Genomic DNA, 23655 nt, shown 5'->3' with positions numbered 1-23655 from the left:
AGTTTGCAGTAATATAGCCCACACTGCAAATCTGTTATTGCCAGGAAACATTCTTTAGAGTGCATGATAAGAATATAATCTTATTAGTACAAACTGAGCCAACCTACTCATTTGAAAATCCAAATAAATCTTTTATATGTAGTTCAGGTAGCTAAATCACTGCTGAAATAGAGAACACAGAGCAGTGTTATTTATAGAACATAATGTAAATACTGAAAATACAGTTCTCATCTCTTCATTCCCAATTTTTCTGAAGCACTTCAGGATTCATCATGTGGAGCTGGAAATATTCATTCTCCTATGGGTTTTCCTGCAGCAAGACTAGCTTTTCTCATGTCATCTCAAAATCTTCAAGCACTTTCAAAAATTGCCTTGAGCATTACTTGCCATGTGTAGTTTAAATGTGTACCTTTTCATTTGCTCCCCGTTGTTGCTTCAGAAAATAGGTTAGGAGAGTAGTATATTAAATTAATGTATGCATGCATTAGCAGATTAGCCAGGTCCGCCTCATACCCTTAAAGAAACAATACTGTGAGTCTGTAATAACTTCACAGACATTTAAATCGAGCAGTTTTCTCAATTGCCTTAAAGTATGTTGACTTACCTTGAAATGAGTAGGTTAAGAAAGAAATGGCTTTTTTTTTATTAAATTCAACTGTCTCCAGGAAAAAAAAAAAAAAAAAGCTTGCAAACTGTAAAGTGCCATAAATTGGGTTCTCATTAAATCAGCAACAAGGTGATCATCATTACTTTGATCTGGTGTGATATATCACATCAAAAAGGGCATGTGTCTAATTAGAAAACTATCAGGGTTTTTAACTCTTCCAAAGAGAAGATAAGCAGCATGGAAATGAGCCATATGCATCATAGCTTACTTCTGCTTTTTGGTAGTTTACAACTCAGGGAAAAGTAATATAATAATAAATAAAAGTGACCAGGGAAAGAAACGCATTGCTCTTTTGAAGTCAATAATCTCTCCTTCCAGAGATGTCACAATATAGCATTCAAACTCTGCTATTTAGCCTTTTGGATTTGCTCTTTATTTTTATTTTCTTCTGACACCATGTTGTTGTTTGTTTAGTCTTAGTGTGAAAGGAGTGATCTGCAGCCAGAGGTCTGTTTAGTATATCTGGACTATTTACCTGCGAAAACCAATCCTTGAGCCTTTAATGTGAGACATTTTTTTGCTCAGGGAACTTATGATAGAACTGAATAGAACAGCTTTGCATAGACTTATGCGGAAATTTGTTTGTGGCACAGTTGCTTTACAAAGCAGTTATATAAGTGTACCAGAAAGAAGTGTAACCATTTGTTTCGATGAAAGTATGGTGCAATGCTTAATGCTTATATCCAGTTGGTGTTTTGTGCTGGAAAATATGTTTATAAGCACAAGAGTGTTATGCCTTTGGCAAGTTAATATTCATAGGTGGTCAGAGGAATAAAATGTTGGTGTCACAGCAGATGTTCTTGTGTAATCTTCTCAGAAGTTAGAATTGCTCTCTTTTTCCCATTACAAGTGGTTTTCATTGTCTGAACATTTTGTTTAGCCATAGGCCAGTTTGTAAGATAATATTCAAATCTACTTGGAGAGATAATATGTAAGTTTAATACTTGAATTATTAGATTTCTTAGCCAACCTGCACGTTTTCTGTGACAAAATGAATGGCAGAAATGTCATTGCTTCTGGAAGTATTTTTAAAAACAAGTTTTCTGAAAATAGTCTTGTGATTTAAATTTTTTTATTCATCTGTTCTCTTAAACATAGGTATTTTTTCTTGACCTTTGTTCTATGTACTTTTGGATTATTTGACTTTTGAATTAGCTTTATGAGAAGCAAGAAAACAGGAATAAGAACCTTTTTCTCCAAATACAATTTTTTGCGACCTCACTTCTGTAGTGACGTTTTGTTGTAGACAGAGTATTCTACTTTTACTAGTAGTGAAAAAGTTTCAGTAATAATGCTCTGGAATAAATCAGTTATTCATGTTGCCACACGTGCAAAAATATATTCCCATATTCCCCAGGGCCAGTAAATTGCATGTAAACGTGATTTTTGAGGATAGAATTAATCTTCATACGATTCCCAAAGTGTCTTCTAGTCTGGCTTAGAAAATGAGCTCTGAGCTTGTAATTGCTAGCTCATGCTGATCTACATGAAAAAATACAGAAGTAGTAATGTGGTGCTCATGAGAGTACGCAGACAAAATAAATGCTTAGCGTATTAAGAGAACTGAAGAGTTGGTAGAAAGTTTATGTATTTGATTCTTGAGGCTTTTTTTTTTTTTTTTTGAAGATTGTTGAAATGCTATGGAACCACATGAAATAAGGAATACTATGGCTTTTTTAGGAACAACCTCATGCTAATACTTTTTCACATGAATCTTTACTGAACTATTCCTATGTATTCTTCTGTTTATGAATTATCTAAAGGAAATTTTTTTTTTATCGTAGTGGACATATGTTTGATTCCTCCAAGATATCCATTTTCACAGCTTTGGATACTATCTCAGGAAATACATTCTATCTAGGCCTAAAACCTCATATCAGTTTATGGTTTTGCTTTCTTTAATTGCTTCGAAAATGATTGATGCTGTAGAGCAGTTAACTTTACCTTAGTATAATACACTAGAATATATTACAGGAATGTATGTATGTTCATACATGTATGAATTTGTATTAAGGTACATATATCTTGGTCTCTATTAACGTAGTTTTAGTTGCCCAACAGTTCAGGCATGAAGAATATTCCTATCAGTAGAGTGCTCCCCAAACATCTGAAGTTGAGACAGTGAAATCAGCAGATCTTTGATGCCTATTTAATCAAAAGAACAGTGGCTAAATTAGGTTCAAAAGGCATCTCTGATGGTTCTGATTTCTTGCCTTGCTTTTGTCACAGCCCATGGTACTGTGACTTTCTCATTACCATGCTGCTTACTAGTATCTGCTTTGATGTGTTGGTTGCTTTATGCCATATATTAACAGTGTATTAGCAACAACTGTTTCATAATAAATAATTTTACTTGGAAAATGTAGCAGTTTGTTTGCTTGAGGCTGCTAGGCTACAAAACAGGAGATTATCTCTTCTGAAAGGAGCATTTGAAAAATATTTCTTACTAGTCTTATACCTCTACCTGCAAACTTTCAGATATGTGAATTATGGCTTAAAAAAACAATTCAGATGTTCCTTCATATCTTTATTCATAATACAATAAAGTTCTATTTCTTGGGAGTATCCATACAGCCGTAACTTTATATGCATTTTTAAAGACTTTCCTTAGATGAGAAGAACTGCCTTGGGGTGAGTGGTCCATTCTTTTTTCTCAAAGCTGAATTGAATCTATTCTGAACTGCTCCCCTGTGTGCTTTTTACTAGTGTCTCTCTGATTGTATGTAACATAGAAACATTTCTTTTATAAATTTTGTTTTCAAATCTGATATTTCTCTGTTCAACTATTTCTGATTTGTCCCTCTTTAATATGATGGTTTAGTGGCAGCTTATAACTTAAACTGGTGCTTAATTCAGTGGAATCAAGAGGAGAAAAAAATGTATGAGGGTTGTGTTATTCGCCTACTGAGCGTGGATGTAGTCCCAGTGTTAAACTCAAGCATTTTTTTTGGAGATTTGCTACTTCCTATTAAGATGATAGCTAACAGCAAAAGCCAACCCAGGTTCAGTCTTATCTGAAGTAAATTTTCTGACAGTGTGTCTACTTGAATTTTGCCTGAAAATCTATTTAGACAGGTTGAAATGACAGTTTGGTATCAAGTCCCTTATGAGTGAGGGTAATCTTTCAGCAGCATGTTAATGTTCAGTCTCAGCCCCTTGTAGCACTTGCAGCTATCTGGTAAGGCCAAAGCCAATGATTTTGGACAAGATTTACTTCATAATTAGTAAATTTAACACAACAGGATCAATACCTTTATAATTCCTAATTTAGTTGAATGAATCTGTCCATCTTAGTTTCTCCACTGTGACTGTTTGGTTTCAGCAGATAGGCAAGTCCTGTTCTGTCTATAAACTACACCCTAATGGAAAAACCTATTTATGTTTTGTTCTGTTATACTAGGGAAAACATGGTTGCTAATAGAATAATGTGTGGAATCGAAGTATTGTTCATGACACAGTTCGTAGTTCTGTAATGTAGAAGGGCTATGTGACAGCAGAGAGGCTGCAGTATTTATGATTATGGAGAAAAACTGCTTTTACATTGTTTCGATTTCTCTTTTTAGCTAAATATTTTTTCCACAGTTTATTTATGGAGAAAATTGACTCCCCACACTTCTCCATTTAAAACATTTCGTTCCATGTACAGCAGCTTTAGTTCTAGATGGTGTCATGTGCAGATGAGGCCAATTTCTTTCACTTCTAATACAAAGGAGAGCATGATGATCTCTAGTGGTCTCTTTTTCTTCTAAATGTAAATATAGATTCTTATGCTTGGTTTTCCAGTGGTTCATGCATTCACTTTTCCTCTATAAGGTTCAAAAGATTTTGCTAGCTTGTCACATGCATCAGGTAACGGGTGGCATTGCTGATGTTTTCTCCCAAATGTGTGCAGTGTGGCTATGGCTAAAATGTGATATTGCTGTGCTCCAGTTGTTCTGCTATTACAAAAGTAGCCCAGGCACACTGAGCCAAGGCACATTCAAACAAATTTTCTTCAGTAGTGGAATGACAAAAGAATAACATATTAGCATTTCAATATAGCAATTGGTGATTCTTTTTCCCGGAATTTAATGTTATGTTATTTTTCACTAAAATTTTGAAGATGCTTAAGTTCATATTTAAGCCTTTCTGATGTGCTTAAACACTTCAAATTACAAACTTGTAGTTTTCTTTTATTCACTTGATACGAGTGGTATCTTAACCCAGTTCTACTTTATAGCTGCTGATTTTTTAATGCTTAATGTGTCTGAAAAAATTATCCTGAATTGCATGGCAGAGTCATCCCACAACAGACAATCTGAATTCTGAAAGTGACTCTATTCTGCATTCCCCAAAGCGAGCCACAGTATCTGGGTATTGCTTGGAAGGAGGAGTTTAAAGGCTTTAGAAGGACATGAGACAAGTGTTACACAGACAGGAAGGATAAGAGATTCTGACACACCCTCTAGGCCTTCTTGAGATCCCAACTGCATCCATATGTTTCAGGACTTTAGCATTTAACTAGAGCTAATGCAGTCCCAGTTCATAAATAGCAATGTAATATACAGCTGGTACCTGTTAATTCTGAGGGAAAGTGTTTTGCTTCTGTACCGTATGAATTCAGCAACAATTGCTCTTATTTACCCCCTTTCCCAATCTCTTTGCTTTCCTTTTTATTTCTTTCCAGTTTTTTTTTCCCTCAGTCCTTCCTGTTTGAGTGGATTATGCCAATTAACTTTATGAGTATTCTTAAGAAACTTTGGCTTTGTGGTTTCTATTCTTCAATTAACTTCATAGACAGTGCTGTGAGCCAGTGTTCAAAGCTACCGAACAGGGAGTTGTAGAACAGAGAGCCAACCAGGGAGCTCAGCACCCTTTGATGAAAAGGCTGTATGTTTATCTCCTCTATTTGATCAACAAGCTTCTTATGTCAGGATTATACAGATATCAGCTGGTAACATTAGCTTGGCTCTGCACAGAGCATAACTCAGTGTGGCTAATTTTACTTCCTTGGCCCAGCCTGCCTCCTTTCTACTCTGTGCTCTGTGGGTCAAATTCTTCTCTTAGAGCTGAAAAGCTGATCTAGCTAAATCTCCACTGTAGTTTCAGTCAGGGTTTCATTATGATTCACAGGACTTGGCAAAATAAAAACAAACAAATAAATGAACTTTTCCAGAAACGCTGTTCCCCAGAGCGATTTGTTTCACCTCTCACAAAGAAATGCGGAGATAAAGGAGAAGTTAGAATAGAAATTCAAAATCTGAAGTTCAGATATGGAAAAAATACCCTTATTTTTTTATTCTGCTAACCCTTTTCCTCCCAAGAGATAACTGACTGTCTTGAAGAGGAGGATATCCTCATTTATACAGCAAACAGATCCGTAGTGAATACCAAAATCACTTAATGCTACATCACAGGAGGTTTCTCTGTTTTATTTTGTTTAGCTCTGCATGGGCATATCCTGATTGCTCTGTAGTTGTTCTTAGGCGTTCTTACTGAGAGATGCATGCAACATGTTTACACGTATTTTAGTTTAAAATGGCCAAATTGAGGAATGGTCTATTGCAGGAGTTGGCAGACTTGTTTGGAGCTAAGGTGCCAGGAAAACAGAGTGGCCTGGTGCTGAGTATCACCCGTGTCTGTTGTGTAGGCAGAGCCCTCTTTGGCTGGGAAAAGGCCTCCTCCTGGCTGGTGTCAGACATGATAGGCCCAAGCGCATGCTGTTTCCTTATTCCCTTGCTGCTCCTGCCACAGCTAATGCCCTCTTATCACTGTGTCCTCCTTTTTCCTTTGAATCTGCTTCTTCTCAATGTGCTGAGTGTGTCCCTCTGGGAGCAGAAGCATGTCCATAGAGCAATTACAAAATAAAGAGGAGGAGGATTAGGGCTTCCAGTCCCTTTTGTAAAAGCTGGAACAGATCTGGACCTGATGAGGATTCACACTATTTTATGTGAAATTACTGATCAGCAGTGAGTCAAAAATATAAAAATACGTATGAAAGCTTTCCTCCCTGTTTTCCCACCCGCCCCCCAGTCTTTTATCCCCAGATCTAAGCGATGATGAATCAGCAAAATGAACAATATTTGCCTTAGGCAATGTGCTGAAAAGATGAGACTGTAAAGGAAGAAAAGAGCACGCTGGAAACCTTCAGGAGTCAGCCTTGGGCACTAAATATGAACCTAGCAGGCCCAGAAAGACTTCATCAGTGACTGATTATTGTGTTCTTCCCTGAAACCCTCTTGTAATAACTGCTGCGAATTACGTTTTAATAGTTAAATAAGCATATGGGGTAACTGAATGTGCTTTATGATGTCTCTTGTGTATAGATGTTGCTTGCATTTTTCCATGGATCGCTTGTCTCTACTGTATTACAGCAATGGACAGGTTCAGCAGAGGTATTAAGCAGTGGCCATGTGGGAGTTAATACATTAGATGCTTTTTTCTCTTTGAGAGACTTGATATGCAGGCAAGCCTCGGGGTGAGCCATGAAAGAATTAGAAGTTGAAAGAATTTGGAAGACTAAAGAAAGAAGTATTTCAAACTAATGTTGTTGTAATAAAATAATTATGTCTGGTATCGGATGACTTAGACTGCTGACTAGAACTGTGCTGCCTCAAAATGCTGTGACACCATTATACCAAATAGCACTGCCTTTGAAGTAAGCATACTTTGAAGCTTCCAAGCCTTTTTCACTGATACATTACTTCCATTTAAACTGGTATGGAATAATTAGAGTGTGATAGGCAAAAAGTTTATTTCAATATGGTAAAGAAGAGGACTAAATTTAGGGTTTTTCTTAAGGAAGTAGAATATTGCTTAACATGCAGTATGGTTCAGTAGGGACATAAGTGTATCCCAGTTCTTCCCTGATGGAGATGGTCAGAAAGCAAAATGCACTGAAAATCTCTGAAAGTGTTCTTTCAGGTTTGAATGTACAAAAAAGATTGTAGTATTTATTTAGATAGTAGCTATATAAATAAGTAAATGATGGATAAAATATGTTAGTATTGTTTGTTGAACAGGTCAGTGATTCTTTCATTTGCACTAGTTTTATACAGTATCTATTACTCTGATTTTTGATTTGTCCAGACTTAAATCATTCTATTGACAAAGAAGTGAAGTGAATTTCTCTGAGTTGAGAGAAACTCATAAGGAATGGGCAACAAAATGTTTTCTGTCATTCCTAGTGAGTTTATTAAATTTAATGTAGGAATATTTCAGTTAATTATGTAAATGTTTCTCTGTTTTGGATTAAACTGGATTATTTCCTAATATGAAATAGTCTATAGAGTATGTTTTATGTAGATGTTAACTTTCTGAAGGTGTTAGCAAGAATGCCATATTTTAGAGTCTCTAAAAGCTTGGTTTTGTAGTTTTAAAAATCTGGATATAAAAAGTGCTATTGTATGATGTACTCACCTGAAAAATCTTAAAATGTCACAGAAGCTTGAAATACTGCAGAGCAAAGAGTGATACTGATGTCTTTGCTTCCTTTTTTTCTTATTTGTCCATATGTAGCTCCATTGATTTTCAAGGACTACTATGGAAATGTTAGGATCTGGATAGATGGGTCTGCAACCTGATGAAAGTACAGCAGCCTGAGTTCTTCTCCACATTGTGTATCACATCTGCAAGATTTAGGAAAGCAGTGAAGTAGCTAAAACACTGCTAATTGATCTCTTGCTGCTTTTCACTTTGCCCAGGTGGGAAAAGTGAAACAGGGTTGAAAAACCAAGATTTCTTTAAGAATAAATGTTAAATTCCTTTGGATGTAACAGATATTTAGATGTTGAAATTTAATGCCAAACACTCTCTTCTGCTTCTGATTTCCTTCCTTCTCCTTTGCGGTCATATTCCACAGCATGAGTCTTGTACTTTGGAATAAAGCTGACAGTCTTTTCAAAGTAGGATGGTGTTTTAAAATGTATGTGTATAATCAAAGTCAGACCAAGACTTATATGTGGAAAATCCGTTTCATGCTCTTGAGTGGTATGAGGCTGAAGGTTAAGAAGAATATTGTCTTCATAAAAACCTGCAATAAAGCTGCATGTGTTTCACTTGGGCTGGGGTTTCATCCTGTAAATCTGCAGAAAAGTGCAGATTCTTGTATTCTCGGTCGCTACATTTTCATTTTATCTTTCATATATCCAAGCTGAAAGAGTGGCACTTAGCTCATGGTTTCATCTGCTGAAGTGAGCTCAAGTTGTAGATACACTGTGGACTCTTGATACTTACATATTTTCCAGAATAACTACTAAACTATTCGTTTAAATGTATTTTTCTGTCTCTATCTGCTGGCTGCTTTGACTTTATGTTAAAGTGAATATTTTGGGGGTGTAAGGAATCCAATTCTCTGAACAACATTTCGCCAAATAGCTGACTAAGAAATGAAGATCCTGTGATCATACTGTTCATTTCAGGGCTCAGAGAAATAATCACCTTTTAAGCTGCTGCAGAAAGAACTAGTAAGGGAGGTAACATGAGGAGTGGAAAAATAAATTTCCATGAAAGATGGATGAGAGTAGAAGATGTTAAATGAGAGTAGAAAAGGGAAAAAGGAAAAAATTGATTAGAAGAAAACTAATTTGCTACATGTACGACGTATAAGTCCACAGATGCTGGAATGATTGACGTGGCATACAAGAGAGCAAAACCAATGTAATGACTAAGCAAGCCCAAACTCATATTTTAACCAGAGTTTGGACTGTACATATCTCATGTCCTCCTCCAGCCCTCCCAGACATGGATAAGATTGCATACTTTTTTGCAGTGGAGAAAAGGGCATGGTCAAGTTGGTAGAAGTTTAAAAAAAAAAAAAAAAAAAGCATTTTTTCATTTGGCATTCATCTGTCTGAGCTCTGGTAATTATTTAATGTTGCTGTGAATGTACTAACCAATCAAATGGGCTACTCGGTTTTATAACATTTAAATATGCCCTTTAAAATCCTTTTACCATGTTATGTAAATGAAAAAAAAACCTATATTTAAAATATTGAAAAATGTGAAATGAATTGTGTGCTTTCATTTACGTAAACAGACAATTTCAATGCAAGTTATTGCCAAATAACAAATAGTTCATGTTTACTAAACCAAGTTCTCTTAGAATATAATTTTCTGCTTATTATCCCACTAAAGGTAATGCTACTGCACTTTGCTGTTACTGTAGATATCATAAATAACACGCTCACATATACTGAATTACTCAAGTCTAGTTCTCTGTTTCTGGAGACAAATACTTTCTGACTTAGATAAAATTATTTTTCTTAATAGAATTTTGCTGGCAAAGTAGTACCTTGGTACAAAAGGTTTTGAATATAGTTTCCTTTTGAAAATGTTATCTTATTCTAAGATTGAGTTGAATAAGTTCTACTTTCCAACAGGGTCAGCTGAACTTGGAGTTTAGGATTTACTTTTGTTCCTTGGCAGGGATGCAGATTTTCACGACGACTAGTAGCAATTATGTAATTTTGAGATCTATCTTTGAAGTAAAGGGCATTAAACACATCACATAGTCCATTATGTGTGTAGTTCAGTACAGCTTGGCTTCTCAAACAATGTCACCTTGGTTACAAGAAATAGTTTGAAAATATGAATTCTAAATGATCCAAAGTCAGGAAGTCGATAAAGAAGGCTAAGAAAGCCTTGCGAATCTGAGCCAAAATGTATATTTTAAAGTGGTTGCAAGTACAAATTAAGATAATGATTATCATGGCACATTTTGTTTTTTTTCTCAAAGTGGGTTTGGATGATTTACATTACGGAAGACAACAAAAAAGTGAAGGACAAATATGGAATCCTAATGAGGGGAAGTAAAGAACAGTGCTGGAAGCCGTTTCATCTTGAATCTCCTCCCACCCATTACCCTGTCTAACAGCAGACAAGTTAGAAAGCTTTACTTTTGTGAGTGTACACACTGTGAATTCCTTATGGCAGCAGTCCTGTTTTCTGCAAAATATTCTGGGTAGCCATGAGTCTGTGCTACTGAAATAGCAACAGAGCCAGCAGAAGCAACTAGAAAACCCACTTATCTTGGGTAAGAATCCATCAAGGGAATCTAATGAAAATGAGAAGAAAATGGCATGCTAACTGAGATGAGAAATGTATCTCTGTTAGTGGGGGACCTGCCAAGGCATTTCAAACAGTGGAAGGGAAGGGATGAAGAACACTTAGAGAGATGCAGTCTTGCTTTTGAATGGATAGGAGCAACGACAAAACAGTCTGGTACTCCAAACTGCAGCGACACTATACAGCTGCAAAGTATTTAACATCGGTTTTTGGATATCAGATGGTGAAGAGGCTCATACACCAAAGAGCTGTTGAACCGCTGTGTGGGAGAGGTATTAACTCCAGCAGGAAAAGGATGCCAAAAACACCCATCCGTACCCTCTCAATTTGGAGAGGTACATGGGTTGAATCAGCAATCCATCTGGGGCTTGCAGCATCGAACAGAACAGATCAGAAAACATTCCCCTTACTTGTGTTGGACAGTGCTACACTTTCATAAGGAATTTCTGCTGTGAACATGAGGAAGAGCAAGGAGCTTAAATCCTTTGGGCCTGTGAAAGTACCCTGGCTGTCAGTTTTCATGGAGTTTCTCTGATTTGTAAAAATAAATAAATCTGAATAGCTAAAGAGAAGACAAGTGAAAGTCTGGCATTCCCCTTGTTACTGGCTGGGAGCTGCACCCTGTAACACCTCTGGCAACTCTGAAAACTTTCCTGAATCCTCCAGTGAGAGGACAATTTTCCAGTATCCAGAAGAGGTGGGTTTGTGCTATCAGAGTGCCACAGGACAGAAGATTCCAAATGATATTTTGCCTATTAGTTAAAAAAAAAATAAATAAAAAATTGAAGTACACCACATCTTGTAAGGATCTCTGCTGACCTTGCTGGAGTTCTGGATGGAAACAGCATCTAATTGCAAGACTAAGATCACATGAACTGACTTAGCATCTCATGAAACAACTATAATTTCACTTTTAAGCTCTTCCAGAGGAGCCAGATTCAAGCTCGGAAAGGCTAGCTGTACAGATTGTTTTCCTATGCCTTGAATTAACTTTTTAAAGAGATCAGGTTTAAAGCATACCTCAGTTCTTCAAGATATAACCTCAATGATACAGTAAAGAAAATAAATGTCATTTAAGAGCATTGTCTCTATCTCTTCTTCTGACGTGCATACGTTCTAATTACAAATACATAGTATTTATACTACTGAAGAAGGAACCAGTAATATATGTGTAAAGTTCTGTACAGAATTTTGTTTGAAACTGTAGTATAGGAATGTTGATGCATAGTAAAGGGTTCTGCAATTCTAAGCATGAGGATGAACTAAGGATTGCTTTTTTTTTTTTTTTTTCAGTAGAGCATGTGTGGGGAAAGGCCTTGATGTTATGTATGCGCATGTCTGTTGCGGATAACTATAAGTTTCCTTAGATTAGTCCTCCCCACTCTTGCAATGCTACTTCCCCTAAAAACACTGTGCCAAATGAAAAGAAAGATAATAGGGCTGTGGCTTCCTCGTGGCTTCTTTACAGACAGCAGAGTTGGCAATTTTGATTCTCCATAAACTCAAATGCTTCATGAGTCAGTAGAAGTGGATATGAGCTATGAGCTGGTGTCATTTAGACCTCCCCATGAGCTTTCCAAATACTAGGATATTTCCTATGCTTCTGAAACTGTTATTTTGAGTTGTTTTTAAAAAACATTTCAAATACTTATAACAAAAATCTGTTTTCTGAAGCTTAATGCAGTAATTGTGTATAGAGTTGAAAAAGGGAATACAATTAAAATGCTGTCTTTGACAGATGAAACACATTTGTTAAGTATTATTCATTGAAATTCATTTGAGAAATCCAGGAGCAGCCACTGCAAAATCAAGTAAACAGGCTATTGAATTGTAACAAAGCAAAATTTGAAAGAAACGTATTTGTATGTTGGGAGTTGGACTTTTTGGAAGCAGGTGCATTCTGAATAACTAATTGACAGAAGGTTTCATTGTCAAGGGCTGTTTGCCATTAGAGTTTTTCCTGGGTAAGCACTTACTATTTGACCTCAAATAAATCACTGCATCCTTTTGAAACGATGACATACTTTCAGGGTGTTTTATTCCCAGACGACTAGTGTCATCACAAATTAATAATGTATATTGTGCTACAGTATGAAGTGATGTTTTTCTTTAAAAAGATGAGAATGCTCCTAATAATGTGCAAGAAGGGCTGTGCAGGAAAGGAGCTGAGATGGTGAATAAGAAAAGATGAGAAAGGAGAGAATAATGTGGCTACTAAAAATGTCAGTAGAAAAATGATCATGCTGATAAGATTGTCATCTGTTCTTTTCTGCAGCATTGTGAAAATTATTTGCGCTTACAAAATAAAGGATTATGAATAGCTGAAAGATAAATAAGAATAGGTTTGGACATTATGTCAACTGGTAGCTTTTTTTTTTTTTTAAGCCTGCTAGGTGAAACCAGTTGGAACACATTTGTTTCAACACTGGTGTTAATAAGAGCTGAATCTCAGTCAAGGGGTCTTAGAGTACCTCCTTACAGCAGCATGTAATGCTGTGTCGGGTAGTGCTGCTTCATCCTTGCTTTGAGCTGACAGTAACAGCACAGGTGGAAGGGGAGAGATGAAATGAAGAGAAGAAGGCTCTAGAATTGCCAAAAAAGACAGAAGTACTTAGCACTGTAGTACAGTAAAAGTTAAAAATGCATCAAGGTTGGTTCTCTGGAAGTGAACACACTGGCTGTCTTGGGACCTTGCACAACGGTGAGCAGGAAAAAAGAGAACCAATACATTTATGAGTAGAAAGAAATACAGACTCTAAAAGGTCTGTCATTCCACAGATGTGGAAAATTTTGAGTACTCGTAAGCCAACACATTTGGTGTTGAAATTCACATTTTGTGGATACATTAGACGAGTAAATAATGAAAACCTTATTCTAAAGCACTTCAGGTGTTCTGTGGGAACTCAGATAGTTTGAATTATACTTATAGTGGAGGGTAATAACAGAGTGAAATTCCAGTGTAAGGTATTTTTCACGATCTTAGCCAGAATCCTTGCATAACAGGTACGGTTTGCATTTTTCAAGGCAGTTTGATTTCCCCACCTCTCCTTACATGACCTTTTATATTTCATGGGAGGGAATGACTGTATCTCTGCAGCACCCCCAAGTATTGTTCTTGATGCACGACAGAATCCCTATTACTATTTCAGAAGAGAAGCTTATTAATTATAATTTTCTATCTGAAGTTTTTCTACCTGCAATCCTTTTACCTCACCGAGAAGGATGTAATTAAGTTGGTAAAAATAGCAGCACTCTAAATCTTTCTCTTTAAAACAGTTTATTTCGAACAGATATTTTAATTAGTGTTTTAACAAAGATGCAAGAAAGCCAAGGTTTTTTTGCAGCTTTGCTAACCAGAGCCAGCCCATTGTTTTGCATATTGTTACGTAACATTAACAATGTGGAACTGGTGCCTACACATCTTATGCTAACTAATGCACTTTACAAAAATATAAATACCAATTTACCAAAGCAAATAACTGTAAAACAAACAGTAAAACGTGAATTCCCATGCTGCCATGCTAATACATTGAGCAGCACAAGTATTTATGCACTTGCAGAGCCTGTTATCATCGTCATCTGCAGATGAACACTGGTGCAATCCAGACTGCACATTGCAACATAGATGTGGGACACTGCTGCTCCTCCATGATTTCATGTTGGAATTTGATTCCTGTAGTGTGATGTATTCTAGTTTATAAACATAAATTGATATCGGGCATTACAGTTCTGCCTGTGTTTTTGCCTTAGAAAATGGTTTCAGCCTTCCTTGCATTTTAGATTTAGAAACCAACATATTTTGTTACATGCACTCTTATGTTGGTCGGGTAGCATCAAGAATAAAGCAAAAAAAAAAAAGCTGAACATGATCATACCTGTCTAAAATCGTTCTCAGCTTACTACTGGACACAGTTAGCTTTGTTCTTTTTCTGACATACTGTTGCCTTCGCTTTTTTCTCATGACTCTTTGGTATACTCTTAATTCTTAAAAACTTTCACATATCTGACTTCATATCTTTGAAACAGTGATTGTTTTAATGTAATACATAGAAAATGTAAAACTGCAGGAATAAAAAGGAAGGACTTTGATGTTTTTCTTACCTTTTTATGTGTTCCCAATGCAGATAAAAGCAGCCAAAAATATTTCTGCACCCAGTTGCTTTGTAGTGTTTGCTTGATTCTCAAGAGGGAAAAAAAAAAAGAATTGAACTTTTTGTACTAATTTTCCTTTTTAGGAAACGTAAGTTGACTTTTCCAGGAAAATCAGAAAATGGTCAATCCCTACAAGACTGAACATGGTGACATGTGTCAGCGTGTTTTACAATATAGGCCTAAAACCAAAATGTAGAAGTGAGAATCCCTGAAACTTGGTTTAGAGGCCCTTTCTGGTTTTTCTTCCTTTGCACATGATGGACTTGTCCTGAAATGGTCCACTCAAGGCTGTGTATAGAATTCTGGTGGAATAATACTTGGACCAGAACCTTTTTTTTTTTCTGCATTATTTTTAGCATACATACATAGATACTTAGAAGAGAGCTTGAAGATATTGTTCCTGTATTTTGTGGTGCAGTGGGGAGCAAAAATAAGTGTCTTTCTGCTACTTTCTTCCATTCCTAGGATGTCCTGTTAAGGCTGCTAGTTAGGCTCATTTTCATGAAGTTAGTAGTTTATCAGATATTTCAATCAAACTTTACTGGCACCCTTGGCACCCTAATTTTTAATTACCACATCTTGGAAAAAAAAATATAGAAAAGGAAGTTGCCAGAAGATTTTCATAGATGCTAAATTTCTGTTAAGAAAATAACCAGTTAGATTTATCAGCAGTGTCTGAGTATAATAAGCCAACAAGTATGAATGATCATAGCATGACAATTAATGAAGACTTCCCTTAGGAGACTTGGGATTTAGATAACAAATTTTTAATTATTTCATAGTTCATATACACAAACTCTTGCTGTGAGTCTTGAGATTTCATTAAAGATGATGGATATTTTCTAGAGTTGGTAATCACCCTATCTTTAAAAGTCATTGCATGTTTGAACTAGAGGCAGATGCAGATGTTTCATGCAAACTTGCAAGCAGTTTAGTCACTGTCATCACCATTTATTAGACACAAGTTCAATTTCCACTTAATGAATAAGCTATGATACTTTGAGTCTTTTCTCACATAAATGTGTAATAGAATAATTCTGGACTGTATTTGCCTAAATTCTATTACAAATGTTATAACAATGGCTAAGTCTTTGGGAAACTAACTTTGACGTAATGCTTAATCATTTAGTTCTTTTTAACTGATTTTATATGTATATATATTTCAGCCACTACTTCATTGTGCATTAAAATAAAAGTAAAGCTGAAAAATTGTAATTTTCTACCTGAAATAAAATTGAATTGTGAATACATATAAGAAGGACCTAATATTCAAAAGTAGAGTGGTGTATATATTTTTAAATAAAGTTGTTTCATGTTGAAATTTAATCAAATTGCACTTTAAGAGCTTGAGTCCAAACAGCAGAGAGGAGAGGTCAGAGCATTAGCTTTGATCCTCTAGACCCTTTTCCTCTGACATGTCCTTCTTCACCTGAACGGTCTGACAGATGTCACTGGCTTGCATCCTCATCTGCCTCAAATTATATAGCACAATTCACAAGGAAATTAGCCTTTGGCATTCTGACAGGCTACGTTATGGCCACACTGTGCACCTACATTAGTCTTTCCTATCTACAAGACATAGGGAAACGTTTCTATACTGTTGCAATGACAGTGGAGCCTGTGGCTAGCTGGAAGGATTGAGGACAGTGATTTCCTTGTATGTGAAGGGTTGCTGCATGGTGCATACTGTATCAACATGTATTTGCCACTACACAGGAATTTGTGCTGGTTTGGAGGATATCGATTTGTGGGGTCAAGAAAAGCCTACCAAACCAAACCAAATAATAACTCAAAAATATAGCAGTTTCAAGTCTTTATATAAGATTTTGAGTCAGAAAAGGAGGATGTGACTGGGAAAAAAGCAGGAGCAACAGAACTAGTCACAAATGCCAAGTATAAATAGGGAGAGATTTGTTAAGAAGCAGTCATTAATTCTCATGCCTTTCTGTTATTCTTTGATTGATGCCTTCTGTTCCCTCTTCCCACACACAATTATTCTTTCCTTATTTTTCTTCTTATAGCAATATTCCCATTTTCTTCAGTCTCCTCAGATTTCAGTAAGGTTTCCAATTCTTATTTTTCAGACCTGGTTTCTCCTGCACTGTGTTCAAGTCATTAGTTGACTAAAATCAGATGTGTGAAAGTACTTAATGGAAGTAAGGAAATACTAGATAAGTATTACTTGTTTCAGCCTTTATAACTTGCCTGTTCCTTATAGATGCCTTATGTTAGAAAAATGACAGTTATCCAGGTAAAAAAAAATCCTGACAAACAATCACGTAGATGATTAGAGCTGTGGAACTGTATGCTGAGCAAAAAAAAAAGAAGAGAAAATTCAATTAAAAAATAGGTCCAGATGGAAATTCTTCAATTATATTTTGCTTTTGTTTTTGTTTCTGCTTGTTCTTTTGGTGAAAAAAAGATAATAAATTTCAATTCATTCTGAAGCTTCTTTCTTTATATGCAAAATGTGCATCCTTGGGTTCTTTTGCTTTCTTAATTTTATTCAATTTAAATACTATTTCTGAAATGTTTCAGAAATTTCTTCCCATATATATTCAAATGCGATTATTCAATAATTTGAACTGAATTTAAAATTTTCAAGTGCCAAGTGCTCTTCATTATCTAAAATTATATGCAGTCGAGACACCCAAGTATAGTAAATAAGGTAGTTTAAATAACGATTAATGTCTTATAGACTTAATACCATCCTAATGTTGTTTTATTTCTGTTATAGTAATAGATAGTACAGAGGATTAACATGAATCAACACAATAAAACTGAATCGAAAAATTATTCTAACCTTTTAAAAACAATACATTTTGACATTTCCAAAATGAAATGAGAGCCAAGTTTTTCTGTAGACTTTTCCCATTGAGCTGTCATAAAAATCAACAAGTTCTCATGAGGCTTTCTGGAGGAGAATTCATTATGTTTTGTACTTAAAAATGGTAATGTTGCTTATCAGTTTTCTTCCATCTGAATGTATGGTAGCCATCAAGTGTTCACTAATTAGGCAGGAATTTATGAGAGGAAGACATTTCCTGAGTGTGCTCACAATGCTGACAATGACTTCTGCACCACAGTCAGTGTTAGGTCCCCAAGTGTTTTTTTCTTGGAGGGAGATGTAATTTATTCATTTTTTTAATAGAAAGTGAATCTCATGAAAAAAACAATTGTATTTAAGGGAGAACTACCTATGCCATTTGTATCCGTGTACGAATGCTCAAGTTAACAATTAAATTACATGTTCACTTGTAAAACAAGTACTGAAAATATTTTTATTTCTTTTCAAATCTCAGTCTCCTATCTCTATAGTCAGACTCAAGAAAGTTTGGCAGGAAATCACTGAACCTGACTCTTTTCTTTTTTTTTCTAAAGACTGCAGCAAGTGCAGTCACGTTGTGGTAAAACTGGTGTTGGAGCAGATTCAGAGTGATGGAATAGCAGCCTGCTGATAGGTTAAATCCCAAGGTGGTGTTGTACAGAGAGGAAAATGACATGTGGCTTGTCAAAGCTAAACCTGGATAATAAATCTTATTTTGTTTGGATCTCAACAGAGGAATGAAAGTGATTACAAAGTGAACACTAATTAAAGACTGCCTGGTTTTCATCTCTGAAGAGATCAACTACTGTTTCACTTACATAAAGGAAATACATTCTTCTTCTGGTGGCTTTGATAGGAATACTTTGATAGGAATAATTTAGAAGAATAGTTGAAATTTCCCGTAAGATTTCACTGTGTGACAAAGCCCCAGTAACAAAACAAACTATCATGTCTTATGTAATAAAGTGTCATATTTTGTCTTTCTTTTAGTTGTGAAAATTTCTTTCATATGTATGTGGAAAAAGTTCAGAAAAAAGGAGCGTGGCAAACCACATATATAATCCAAATCAATTGCTGTGGAGAGCTGAATTTGGAATTGTTTGTATGAGAGTGCTCCAAAAGTAACGCCTCCTATCTTATGATGTTGGCCCACGATAGCAGAGGTGAATGTTGGTGGTATGGCAGTAGAAGTTGAATCTTCCTGACAATATTCCTTTACAGTTTGTTGCCGTGTGACAGATTGCAGCAGGGGGCAGTCTGACAAAATGATGTCTAACATGGAAGGACACATATGAAGCAAAGGGGTGCAACCGAGTTCCCCCATGTGAAAAAAATGGCATCTGTTGATATTCATCAATGCTTGCTGAATGTTTATGGACACCAAGCAGTAGATGTAAACACAGTGAGCTGGTGGGTGGTGTGTTTCAGCAGTAGCAACAGTGGATCATCTCCACTGCTTCAGATTTGTACAAATGCAGCAGGTAGGCTCTTATTCATCACTGGCAAAAATGCATAGATAATGTTGGTGTCCATGTTGAAAAATAGTGTTTTGTAGCTATGAATTTGCTGAATTGAGTGCTGTTCTTTTGTTCTTTTTATCTGTTGTAGATTCCATGGAAATAAATGGGAGGCATTACTTTTGGAGCAACCTATGTGTAAATGAAGATGTGTATTATGCATGAAATATCTAATTGTAAGTAATGAAAACGCTTCTTATTTTTTAAAGCTTGAGCCAAAGAAAAATACTTCATTAGAAACACATAATTCATCTGAGTGTTGCCACTCCTGTGATGTCTTTCTGAAACTGGGTAGACGTGTTTTCCTTTAGTACTGGGAAAATTAGTTTCCAAATCACTTTGTCATGCTACCATGTCCAAGGAATGTATTCAATGTAATTAATTTTTTGAAGTTTGTGACTGAAATGCTTGTTGGATTGGCCTATAAAGGAAATAAAAGTATTTTCACCATAGTTTTCACTTTAGCAAAGAAGATGGTCTATCTTATACTTAACTACTGCTGTATTTTGATGTTCCACCTGAGATGATGTCATTGTGTTTTGGTCTCAAATAAGGATAGATTTAGTAGGTGAATCTTGCCATCTTTGCACTTATAATTTAGTTGCTTTGAACATGCAAGTGAGAAGATCTGTAAGAGGAAAGGTTACAATGTGTAAAATTATTTTCTATCTTCTCTAATCATCAAATTTAACTACAGCCTTTCCTGTCCTCACCAATGAATCCATCTTTGATTTGCTGATGTTCAGCTGTCTTCCTGTTAGTTCTGCAAGCTCCTCGTGTTTTCTCTCTAAATACCAGTAAGCTTAGTTTTTTTGCTTATTACACTAGATCTGTCTGCTGCATATATTCATTTTTTTGCTTTGTCATCTAAATTAGATGGCGTAAAAAAAAAAACTCCACCCTTTTTATTATTCTCTTGCTCTGTTGAAAAAATAAAACAGTAAGACAGTATAGTACGCAACATGTATCTCAGAATATCTTGTCTAACTTTAAAAGCGAAAGATTAAATTTGTAGGATGAATCTATCCTGGTATCCATTCAGCTTCATCACTATGTCTCACACAACGTTTTCTGTTCTGCTTGTCCCAAATTCTTAGCTACTAATATTGGAATAGCACAGGTTCTTTTGGGTACCACTGGCAGTTACATATATTGATTCTAAATTACTCTCCAAAATTAAATATAAATTGTAGAGTTCTTATGCTTTACAGTGAAATACTTGTCTGCTAAAAAATTGCATGCTGAACTCTCTCCCCTATATATTCCTGTGTTCAGCCTCTCTGGCCTCCTGAGAGATGTCTTATTGTTCTAAGGTTAATATGGCCTGAACTGGAATATTAAGGTCACTTTACTGGGATCCTTGGAGAACTGTGTTTTAGTACTGCTTCCAATTCAAGTTTATCAAGTATGAGCACCTCCTATAAAAACATTCTTCAGTTTAAATACCCTTTCTCGCTTGATTAAAGGAGTTTCTTTCTGCACCTTTCTACTAGGTATCTTCAGCATACCTCTTGTCATATCTAAAAAGCTTCCACATTGTATTCTCTCTATATATATTTGCGTCATGTCATCTTTGTTGTAATAGTGGGAAAAAATTAAGAACAAAATATCTGTAGTGGGAATAGTGAAAACGCGTAATAGAATCTTAACATCCGTAAGACCTCAGTGATGATAAAGAGAAGCTATATGGTACCGTGTGATGAATGATCACAACAGCTGCAGATCAAGTAATCTAAAACTAATCTTTGTTAAGAATGAATGACCGAGACTGAAGAGTGTGAGTTGGAAGAATAATTCAAGGGCAGGTTGCATGGGGCCCTGGGCAGCATGATAATGATGAGTGGCAATTAACCCATGGTGGAGGGTTGGAACTAGGTGGACTTTGAGGTCCCTTCCAACCTAAGTCATTCTATGATTCTGTTTAGTTTCATGTATCTTGCTATTGCTGTTCCTGTGTGTGTTTGGTAGGAAATCAGTGGAAAGTTATGTTCTTTAGTCTGGTTAGAACAACAAATCAAAGTAAAGCTGTTACAAAATTATTCACTTCTGAGCTGAATAGAAAACTGTATTAATGTAGAACACAGTCCTTTTAAAAGGAGCTGTCACCAAGGTTAAATGAAAAAATAAAGAAGTGAGAGATGTTTTGCAAGTGCCAGTAAAGCAAGTATTTGTTTTGAGGTCAGATTCAAACTTTGAACTTAGTACTGGGAGGAGGAGGGAGGGGAGGGCAGTTTGCATTTTTAAAAGGGTGGACAAAATTTTCACTTAGGAAGGATTTAACTTTGTGGGATTACACACAAAAAATGCATTTTACTCTTTCTCTCTGACTATAATTTAGATGCACAGTATCAATGCATAAAGAGAAATTGAATGAATTCAATGACTGTCACTGTAATACTATTAGGTAATTGCATTTTCCATTTTGTACGTTTTAATTTTCATGTAGAAGAAACAAATGTTTCCTACTTCTTTTCAGAATCTTTAAGTGGAGAATGCATAACCAACCAATTCAACAAACTGACATCCCCCAGAAATAAATGCTCAGAGTGCATCATTGGACTCATCTGTACATCAATGATATAACTTTAAATAAGTATACAGTGTGATGAGAATACGTGGTCAAATACTAAGGTTTGATTACAGTATATAACTCTTAAATATGTACAACAATAAAAACACACATTAACACATTCATCTTAGATCTTCACTACTGGTCTAGAGCATTTTTATTTCCTGTAATGACAAGGAGCTTCTGCAGAATGCCTTTTCACATTCAATTTGTGTGCAGAAAAATTCTGAGGCAGGTGTACAAATGTCATCCAGGTACTTTCCTTTTTTAGGAGTGATGTGCCTGTCTTAATTTTCTGCATCATGGCAGAAATACCTGTTATAGGTACATAGGTACTTATATTTTTTAAAACAGATAAGAATTATAGTAATTACTGACGCTTTGCATTTGCATAGATTTGAAAACATTTCCCAAATGTATTTTTAAAAGATTACGTCTGTTTTACCAATAAGGAAGATAAGGCAGCGGAGAGACAGTAGGATTGGCCTAAAATCCAACCAGAATCTGCTGTTTAAGAAAAAAAGCATGAATGAGATTCAGCAGCTTGAGTGATAGAAACGTTCATCACCCTGTTGTGAAGTCAGCTGTGTCTAATTCTACTGACTGGAAAGATAATACTCATCTCTATAGAATCTTAATGCAGACTCCAGTTTCCTTTTTTTTTTTTTTCTTCTTTTTTACAACTGTGGTACAGTTCTCTCACGCTCTTCCTGTAGACGCTCTACCTTTTAAACTGCTCTGAAGTTGGTTTTTTTTTCTTTGCTTCCTTGAGTAAGGACTTCTGGTATTTGATATTTTCCTTTGGCAGAAAGCTATAGCTGCATTAAAAAAAAGTGAACAAACAAAAGTGATACTTTTGGTTGAATGATGAAGCAGGGAATGAAGTGACAAAGTTCCACAAATCCAAGTTTCCTCTTTAGCCATGTTCCAGTGTGGAGTGTCTATGCTGGATCCACGTTTAGTTTTGGTTTGCAGCAGAGGCAATTATACAGAAGTAACTTCAGGCTGGTATTGTCTGTTTTATCTAGGACACCAGTAGACAGCGTAAAGAAGGTTTTACATGTGAAAGTGATTATATAAACTCATCAGTTTTGGGGGAAAGAGAGGATCTACGGATTTGTTATTTATAGCTAGGTATCACACATGAAAAGAACCTGAGCTACAGCTCATCCTTTCTCAGCATCTCTTAAAAAGGACACATCAAGTTTTATATGTTTTACTTGAATATATAATGGAAAGAATTAACCCTTTTGCAAAACACATAGGAAAAAGATTTATTTAATACAGATCTACTGTAGCTGTGATATAGATTAAATCCAGGAATCCATGCTGAAGAATGACATGATGATTCCACAGATGAGTAATACTAGAAGAAAAAAAATCATAGAATCATAGAATGGCCTGGGTTGAAAAGGACCTCAAAGATCATCTAGTCTGAACCCCCCTGCTGAGTGCAGGGTCGCCAACCACTAGACCAGGCTGCCCAGAGCCACGTCCAGCCTGGCCTTGAATGCCTCTAGGGATGGAGTATCCACAACCCCCCTGGGCAACTTGTTCCAGTGCGTCACCATCCTCTGTGTGAAAAACTTCCTCCTAATATCTAACCTACATCTCCCCTGTCTCAGTTTAAAACCATTCCCCCTTGTCCTATCGCATCGTTCCCCCTCCTGTTTATATGCTCCCTTCAAGTATTGGAAGGCCACAATGAGGTCTCCCTGGAACCTTCTCTTCTCCAAACTAAACAAGCCCAGTTCCCTCAACCTTTCCTCAAAGGAGAGGTGCTCCAGCCCTCTGGTCATCTTAGTCGCCCTCCTCTGAACTCGTTCCAAGGTTCCAAAAAGCTGTTCTAAAAGCTGTCTCCGTATGCCTGTTTGACTGA

The 23655-nt window shown here is 36.1% G+C and overlaps 1 long non-coding RNA gene across 1 annotated transcript in view; it reads left to right on the top strand.

Moving 5' to 3' along the window:
* Nucleotides 1-11790, top strand: part of LOC110403435 — a 95390-nt gene extending 83600 nt beyond the window's left edge. The window contains exon 3 of the long non-coding RNA XR_002441664.1: nucleotides 10383-11790. This is a non-coding gene — a long non-coding RNA (uncharacterized LOC110403435). The remainder of the gene's footprint in view (nucleotides 1-10382) is intronic.

This window comes from Numida meleagris, chromosome 8, assembly GCF_002078875.1.
Source record: "Numida meleagris isolate 19003 breed g44 Domestic line chromosome 8, NumMel1.0, whole genome shotgun sequence".
Taxonomy (NCBI): domain Eukaryota; kingdom Metazoa; phylum Chordata; class Aves; order Galliformes; family Numididae; genus Numida; species Numida meleagris.
This window is presented reverse-complemented; position numbering and strand designations above follow the sequence as displayed.